General features: G+C 32.9%; 1 long non-coding RNA gene and 1 pseudogene across 1 annotated transcript; one reads left to right on the forward strand and one right to left on the reverse strand.

Annotated features, from left to right (window-relative positions):
• Positions 1 to 291: 291 nt before the first annotated feature.
• LOC149207335 (UDP-glycosyltransferase 89B2-like) lies at positions 292 to 1,801 on the reverse strand (annotated as a pseudogene).
• A 6,831-nt stretch (positions 1,802 to 8,632) lies between these two features.
• Positions 8,633 to 9,531, forward strand: LOC149207336 (uncharacterized). The gene is made up of 2 exons (XR_016252001.1): positions 8,633 to 8,843; positions 8,941 to 9,531. It is a non-coding gene; the product is annotated as an uncharacterized LOC149207336 (long non-coding RNA).
• The last annotated feature ends 245 nt before the right edge of the window (positions 9,532 to 9,776 follow it).

The following is a 9,776-nucleotide window of genomic DNA, read 5'->3' on the forward strand; positions in this document are numbered from 1 at the left end:
AATAATTAAGGAAAGATTAGCCGTACTCTTGAATTCTAAAAACAAGAAGAATCTAGAAACTCGACTACAGAGCGAATTAAATGACCCTACGGATAGAGTTGACGCATTGAATATTTATGCAAACTAATACATTGTTCCTCTATTCTCTTGTTTAACAAAAAACTATTTTGCAGTAACAGACGTTCCATATAGGAACTCTCCAGCATATTTTAGCGGAATTTTATACAGTAACTAATATTATCTTATCTTGGTTATATGGAATAAATATAAACCAAAAAGAAAAAACCGTCATCATAATCCATATCCATATATGGTATATGTCATATAAGTAAATCCATAATAATTAGGCCTTAACTTGTCATCTTGGTATTTAGGTTGTGGAATCAACTTCTTCATCTCACTCACAAAGGCTTCCATGTTTCTATAAGGGGATCCCCTTGTTGCACTACCATTGTTAGTGTCATGCTCAACTCCTCTAATCTTTTTAGTTCGTCCCCTTCTCTTGCCAAAAGTCGTTTAACTGCAATTTTCAAGTCATCTCGGTTGGGAACTATGGTGGCACCTTCACAAAACCTGACTCCAACCTTGAAATATTCCACCAATAACCTAGCATTATAGTAATTATCTGCAGTCATGGGCCATCTTATCAATGGGATTCCCAGTGTGATTTTCTGAAGTGTAGAATTCCACCCACAGTGGGTGAGAAAGGATTAAGAGCTGAGGTGCCCGAACCCTAATTATCAGTTCTCTTCCTTTTGTTCTCTCTTAAAAACCCAGGGGAAGCACGCCATATTTATCAGCAGACATACTACTAGGTAAATCCTTGATGACCCATATGAAGAGCTCTTCACTTGCCTCCAGCCCTGCTGCAATCTCCTCAATTTGTTTATTTGTAAGGCGGCTGCCAAACAAAATGGAAATAACAAACTTCTCTCCCCGAGAGTCCATCCATTGTAGACATAATGCTTCATTGATTGAACTAGGTTTCCCTCTCTCTCTCATATTTTTTTCTCTGCTTCAACTCAAAAATAGCAGGGGGAAGCAAAGGGCCTACAGACCAAACAGGCCTACTGGAAAAAACCCTGCGCAGATGATTAATATAAACAGATTCCAGATCATAAAAGGTGTTAACGATAATGCCACAACTTTCTACATTCAAATTCATTCCATATCTTACAAATTCAGAGACTGGGTCAAATCTCTTATACATGTGTGCAAGGCGGGGGATTTGATACTTGGCAAGGATAGGGAAATTCAGGAATATGGAATGTATCACTATCTGATGATAATTCTTCATGTGGCATGTATTTCCAGGGAGAATAATTGACAGAAACAGTAAAATCACTAGTTGGGTGGAATACTACCCTGGGTATCCCAAGCTTTGTAGCTGTGTTTTGAGTCCATCAAAAGAAGAAATAGTTCATAATGCATATAGGAGGGTCGAACCCATTATCTGTGCGCTCCTTCTACTGTTGGAACCAGTCTTCAATTGGTTGAGAGAGCTCCTCAAAAGAATCCATGCGAAATGAGATGTGAGGTGAAGGAAGCTGACCAATGTTTTCACATTCAGGAAGGGGTCCTTCAGTGGGTGTGAGTGGAATGACAAGGGAATGAATAGCAAGGCGCTCTGTAGAGGCTTTGTACAAAAGAGGATCCAACAGATATTGATTTGATTCTCAGGGGTTATGAGAACTGTTAGGGAGAGGCCATGACAGGCTAGGCTATGGGTGAGGTTGAGCAGGGGAACCATGTGGCCCCCTGCTGGATGTGGGAATACTAGAATGTGAGGACTCCTCTCCATGTTTGCTGGTGTAGTCCAGTCAGGTTTTTCACTCTCTAATCGTTAATGTTGTCAGTGAAGACTTTAATCCGATAAATATATAGAAAGTTCAACACGAATATAGAGTTTACCGGGAAAAAGTATTCTAAAATATTTTTTATCACTTTTCATTTTACTACATATATCAGATTTTTATTTTTATTTTATAAATATTATTAAGGTAATATCTGCTTTCAATATAATAATGGTTAATAATATGGGATTTTTCCAAAGATGCTAACAATATATATATATCAAATGAGAAGTTTTTCCTAACAAATTTGTTGGCAAAGTAGGTGATTCACCATATGTTTTACATCAAATAAAATTGATTGGACCATTCAAAACAAAAAATGCTCAAATGTCCCAAAAAAATAAAAAACAGGTTTAGAACACAATAAGTTGCCATCTAAGAGTCGGATATGAGGTCTAGTGCCTAATAGTGTTAGGAGCCTAAATTCACATTCTATGTGCTTCTCCATGTGTGTTAGGGGAGCATCTAGGCAATCAATTTTGTTTTGCATTTTCCATTGGTTCTGTTGCAAATAATTGAGAAAAAAATGATTTCATTTCTATTGTCATGTTTTTCTTTTCCAACTTGCCCCAATAAATTCTTTAATTGCTAGTGGAGGGTGACCAAGTACATGTATTGAGTAAATCAAACTAACAATTCACAAACTTAATCCCAGAGAGAAACCAAAAATCTAGAATCACAGACCACCTAACCATAATGATAAAGAAGAGCGGAAAAAGAAAGAAGCACAAAATTACCTCAATTATTGACTTGGAGGAATTGAAGGCACAATGTTGCAAACCAACACTTGAGTGAATTTCCTTGGAATTATTCCAATCCAAGTCTAGCCTTGTGTAATAGGTATTTATCTTGTTCAATCCAAGTCTACCCTTGTGTAATAGGTATTTATCTTGTTCAATCCAAGTCTACCCTTGTGTAATAGGTATTTATCTTGTTCAATCCAAAAGCCTTAGCTTCTCTATCTTCCTGCTTGGAAAAGATAGGGCCTACTAAGCTTCCAGAAATGGAAGGTTCTACTTTTAGGGAGGCTTGTCTTCTTGATAGCTCTTGACTTCCCTTTCCTAACTAGCGATGTTCATTGTAGACTGCCACTCCTTCCCATAATATCTAACGATGCTCATTGTAGAGTGCCACTCCTTCCCCTAATATCCAATAGTAAAATTGAAAACTAGCCTTGCAAGGTTGTTTATAAAAACCCCTTGCAACCCTTGAATAATCCAATATAATCTCATAAGCAAACAACCATGAAGAAGGATTGATAAAAGTAGAATTAATTGAGGTGGAATGTAACGATGCTCATTGTAACCCTTGAATAACCCACAATAATCTCCTAAGCAAACAACCATGAAAAAGGATTGAGAAAAGTAGAATTAATTGAGGTGGAATGTAATGATGCTCATTGTAGGTTGCCACTCCTTCCCATAATATTTAATAGTAAAATTGAGAACTAGGCTTGCAAGGTTGCTTATAAAAACCACCTTGCAACCCTTGAATAACCCACAATAATCTCATAAAAAAACAACCATGAAGAAGGATTGAGAAAAGTAGAATTAATTGAGGTCTCATACATTCCAGTGATGATGCATGGATAGATGTATTGGAGGGGCAAGTGGGGAAGGCCACGCCACTCCCTTCCTTATTATTTTTGGGAGTAAGTAGGGCAGAAGGCGTTTGCCCTGAGCTCCATTTTCCTTTGTTTTTCTATTTCTTTTGGGTTAAAATAACAATTATTATTATTAAGATGAAAATAAATAATATATAAGTTAAACATATATATAAAATATATATAACAAAATTTTTGATCGTGGAGATTTATTTCAACTTTATCATGATTCATCAATACCACATATTAAAAAAACCATAAATTTTTTAATATAACACTTGTTCATATGAGAATTTTTTAATTAATGAATATAATCAAAAGCCAAAAAACACCATAACTATATTACAAATAAACCTCTTCCTTTAATTTGTGTATACTATTAAGAATTTTCAAAAATATTTTATAAAAATTAAATCCATACCATCTATTTAATAATTAATAATAATTAAATGAAAATTGGGAAAACTCTATTCCAAAATAAACATGTTTATCAACAAAATTAATATTCAAATTTACACATAAAAATTCATAATATATTTAAATTATTAATTAATATTTTTTTATTAAATAAATAATTTAAAATTTTTATAATTTAATTATTAAATTAATATTCAATTTTATACACAAAAGTTAAAATCATACTTAAATTAATAATTAAAACTTATTATAAATAAATACTTTATTATAATTTGAAAATTGCATAATTCACTTAAAACATAATGCAGATTCACAATTTCATCAAACGGCATATAATATGGTATTAATTATTATAAAATAAATACTTTATTATAATTTGAAAATTCCGTAATTCACTTTAAACATGATGCAGAGTCACCATTTCATCGTAGAACATATACTTTGCCATAATATTTAAGATAATGATTAAATTAATGTTAAAATGGTTGAATAAATTATTATTATTATTATTTTTGGGTTAATTATTGGTTTAATAGAAAAATAATCTTCATTAAAATCAATTAGAAGATTAAGCATTTAAGGTTTCTTTTTCTTTTGTATTTTCTAATAATACTTTTATGTTTATATAGAGGAGGTCTATTCATTATTTTGGAGTCATTTGTATTATTTAGTATTATTTTTATGTTTATATATATGATGTTTATTTATTAGTTTGGAATCATTTTTATTATCTAGTGTTTAGAGTATTTTTTAAAGATTTAATATTCTTCTTATATAGTATTGTAAGTGACTATTTTGATTTGAAAAATTATACATATAAAATGTAGATAAATATTTATTAAAAAAACATGTAATTTATTATTAAAATTGATAATATGTAATCTCTTCCTTAAATTACAACAGAACATTTAAGGTTTTTATAATTTAATTATTAAATTACTTTTCAATTTTAAATGTAAAGCTTAAATCATACTTAAATTAATAATTTAGAAATTATTATTAAATAAATACTTTATGATATCTTGAAAATTTCATAATCCGCTTAAAACATAGTGCAAAGTCACAATTTCATCTGAATACAACATTTAAAATAATATGATATTTACTATAATATAATATGATATTTAAGATAATGATAAAAATAATATTAAAATGGTTCGATTAACTACCAGTCTAGATCCATCTTAAGTCTAGATCTATCAAGCGCCGAGAGGGATAAAATCTCTTGAGGTGCAAACCTCTTTATTGAGTGCAAAATTTGAGGAAAGGTTTGCACATCGAGAGATTTGCTCCCTCTCGGCGCTTGATAGATCCAAAGTTAAGATGGATCTAGGTTGGTTCCATTCTTGTGCGGCCAAAGAAAATCTAATGAACAGATGATTGATTTTATCAATAATATGTAAAATAATGTAATATTAATATAATCATTTTAAATATGCTAAATATGTCTGAGATTAATTTGGTCATTTTAATTTTAAATTTTCTTAGTTACCTCACTTTGTTGAAATGATAAATATTTTGAATAACTTTAATGATGAAAAATGATGAAATAAAATTTTTGAATGTAAAGTGACAATGTAATAGTGTTGAATGATAGAAAATGTGAATAATAAGAATATAGTAAATTACAAATAATCTTCATTATGATTAATCTCAAACTATTTTCTTCTACTATTCTTATTGTCACCCTTGTTACTTTTGTCATCTTTTCATATCGATTATATGAAAAGGACAGGTTAAATCATAAACCATTTAAATCTTTAGCTCGAGATATTGTAGTAAACATCATACCTTGTCTCTCTTTCTCTCCAATATTAATAGGTTGAATTACTATAACACAAAAATCAATGTACATTGTCAATAATTTTTTATGCTTACACTGAAATCAATGCACAATATTAATCCAATAACTTTAAAATTAATGTACTATAGTACATCAAATTAGAAATCAACATCTACACTGAAATCAATTCATCTAATGCTAGAAATCAAATAAGATTATAAAACAACATTTACACTGAAATCAATGCATCTAATGCAAGCAATCAAATACGATTAGAAATCAACATTTACGCTCAAATCAATGTATCTAGTGCAAGTAACCAAATAGGTTTATAAACCAACATCTACACTGAAATCAATGGATCTACTGCAAATAAGAAAATAGGATTATAAACCAACATGTACATCAAAATCAATGCATCTAGTGCAAGCAATCATATAGGATTAGAAATCACCATCAAATCCTGAAATCAATGAATTTAGTGCAAGCAATAAAATAGGATTAGAATCTAAACTGAAATTAATGCATCTAGTGCGATAAATATTCTTCCCTCTCTCACCCCTATATATATATATACATATAGCCCTCCATCTCTCCTTCTTTGTCTCTCTATCTCAACACCCCAACACACACACACTCTCTCACTCCATATCTATCAATCTCTTTCTCCCTCCATATCTCCCTTCTTCCCTCACTTCACTTTCAATCTATATCTATATCTCCCTTTGTCTCTCTATATCATCCCAAAAACAAACACTCTCTTTCTCCAATCTATCTATATATACCTCCCTCCTCCTCTCCCTACCTCTCTCTCTCTTCCTCTTCTCTCCCTCTCCCCCGCTTCTGTCTCTCTTCCCTCTTGTTGTCCTCTCTCCCTTTCTCTCTTTCCCCTCCAATCCTCTCTTTCTCTCTTCCCCCATAACTCTCTCTCTCTCTCTCTCTCTCTCTCTCCAATTATGTTACTATATCCCTCCCTCTCTCCTTCTCTCCCCCCTTCTCTTTATCTCTCTTTACTTGTATCTTTATATCGCCCCTAAACATTCTCTCTCTCTCTCTCCATCTCTCCCTTATCACTCCCTCTCTTTCCACTTATCACTCTCTATGTCTTTATTCTTCCCTCCCTCTCTCCTCCTCTCTTGCAATTTCTCTCTCTCTCCCTTTCTCTCCTACCTTCCTCTCTCTTCTCTCTCTCTCTCTCTCCAATCCTCTCACTATCTCTCTCCCCCTCCATATTTGTGTCTCCCTCTCCCTCTCTTACCCTTCTCTACATCTCTCACTCATCTCCCCCTCTCTCTCTCTCTTCATTCCTTCTCTCCCCTATCCTTAAGTTTATCTCCATCTCTCCCTTGCCACTCCCCCTATCTCTCCACCTCTATCACTCTATCTCTTTGTTCTTCCCTCCCATATGTATCTAGAATTAATATATATCATGATATATTAATATATATTATAATATAACAAATTTAATATTGTATTAATCCAAAGTTATTAAATTTAATAATATTAATATTATAATATATTAATATGAATATTAGATTTAATAATAATATTAATTTTAATATTTTAATATTAATATTAGGGTTAGTAATGTTTTTTTGTATGGTATTAATAATAATTTGGCCGAGAGGGGTCACCTACATAAAAGCTATTTTTTGAGTGTTAGTAAGTATAAAGAGGTTTTATTTATTTACCATACCTCTCGTTTAATTGTATTTTTATTTATTTTTCATATCTCTTTTACTTACCATGGTATTTGGCCCATAGGCTTGGTATATAATTAGATGTTGATTTCTAATCCTATTTGATATATTTTTATTTATTTGTCATACCTTTTTATACCTCTTATTTATTTACCATACCTAGTTTATAAATATGGTATTTAGCCCATGGTATTAATAATTATTTCTCCCATCGTATTTGGCCCATAGGCTTCACCTAAATAAAACATATTTTTTGAGTTTTCTTTAAATATAAAAAAAGTTTATGGAATAAAAATAAAAGGAGGCTTTATTTAACTTATTTATATTTATATTTATTTACCATACCTCTAGAGTAAATATAAAAAAAGGTTTTATTTATTTACAAGACCTCTAGTTTATTTATATTTTTATTTATTTACCATACATCTTTTTGAGTGTTCGTAAGCCTTTTTATATTTTAAATTTACATTGTGTTTATACATACTAATAATTATATTGATTTTTAAATAGTGTTGACATTAGATTAAAAATGTTAAATGTTAAACATTACGATTACATTTACATGTTTACTTTTTTATGTGAGATCTATCCCATACTTGGTTGTTTACATTTACATTTACATGTTTAAGTTTTTATGTGAGATCTACCCCATGCTGAGTTGTTTACATTTACATTTACCTTTATATTTATGTTTATGTTTTTATGTGAGATCTACCCCATACTGGGCTCTAGAGAGAGTGAGATCTACCCCATACTAGACTCTAGGGAGGGTGAGATCTACCCCTACACTGAGTTGTAGAACACCTCTTGGTGCAATTATTTCTAGTTAGTGTGTGACCCAATTATTTCTAGTCTCATATCTCCCATTTCATCACCTATACTAAAAAAAATAAATTCTTAAACATCGTAAATTGGATTTCCACTACAGTAATATTTCGCATTGTATAAAGACAAAGGAGATAATAAACTTTGGTATTTCTACTGACTTAACTTGTTTTAATATATCGAATGTTGTAATTGGTATTTGGGCCTCATGATTAGTCCGTGCTTTAAGGTACCGCTTTTCCCGATCTACTATCCACCGCATTTAATCCAGTGACCCGTCTTTTACGGTAAACATAATTACAACCATTTGCATATTACATCTGGATCGTTTGATTTGGGTTTATCATTTACTCCGGCTCTGCCATGGCTTTGTGGCACAAGCAGGTCGTCCATTTGCAGTTGGGCGCCTCGGGTTCCTACTCCCATCAACAGCGGAGAGCGTGGACTTCTGATCCGAAGGCTGGGATCTTTCCAGCGGATTACTCATTCTCATTTGCTGGTGAAGTGGTTTATTTGGTCCCTTTGAACTTTGGTGCCTGATCATGCTCTGCTGCTCCTTTCGCTGGCCGGTTCAGCTTGCAAGGTGAAAGCCCTGTCCCATAAGGTCAACAATAGAAACTGGGTTGCCTCCTTTGAATGGATAAGTCTTCAAATTCATTCCTGTAAGTATTTCAGTGTTAAAATTTCCTTAGTACTTTTTCATATTTCCCCGACACCAGAGTTCTAATTCTAAATGTTTTACTTGCCCTCTATCTAAAGGGATGGCGGATACGAGTTTGGGAACTTCCGGCTATCAACAGAAGGTGCTCAGGTTTTTCCTAATAGTCGCCGATGCGCAAAGGCTTCCAGGTAAGCTTCAGTCCAAGGTGTTAGTTTTGAGTGTATGGAAGAACTCGCGTCCATTGAGTTCGTTTGATGCTCTGCTCCAGTTTGAAGTTATGTAGGCTATTTGCCTGGATATAAATTATTACCCGTCCTAGCTTGATCTAGAGGGAAGCACCCCTAATGCCACTCGTTATCCCTTCCAAGGGTGTTCTTGCGGACCTGTGGCTCAGGTTGCACCGCTCTTATCTTTTGATTTCTACAGGAGCTCCTCGGCTCTCTAGACTGTTAATGTTGTAATGATGACAAGGCTGGCCGAGGGCCTTATAATTCTTACCGGATATGGTACCACATTTTTCGGTTAAACTTAATATGCGGCCGCAGCCATAAATTTTTTTGGTTACACTGTATTGTTTCTATTAAACCTACTTTGGGCCGAGGCCCATAAGAACTTTCTGAATATGCTATCTTGTTTCCTGTTAAGTTTAATCTGGGAGCCGAGGTCATATAAAAGGCTCTATTTGTTGTTATGTTGCTGTTTAGTTTTGGGTTACTTATGATTCGTTCTTGTTATCTTGACATATTTTCCTACGGTTCATGACAGTTCATCTCAGAATTATGCATAGGGTCGCATTTCCTGTTAATTTGATTTATGAATACAATCTTTTCCTTTGGTTCTGAGAGAATATTACTGCTCTTGAATTTCCTTGTGATGAACTATCAAAATCCTTCAGGCTGGAAGTTTCGTGCATCAATGCATAATTAAGATTGCT

This window comes from Pinus tabuliformis, chromosome 1_2, assembly GCF_031772625.1.
Source record: "Pinus tabuliformis cultivar Carrire ecotype Pingquan chromosome 1_2, CPIR1, whole genome shotgun sequence".
Classification (NCBI taxonomy): Eukaryota; Viridiplantae; Streptophyta; class Pinopsida; order Pinales; family Pinaceae; genus Pinus; species Pinus tabuliformis.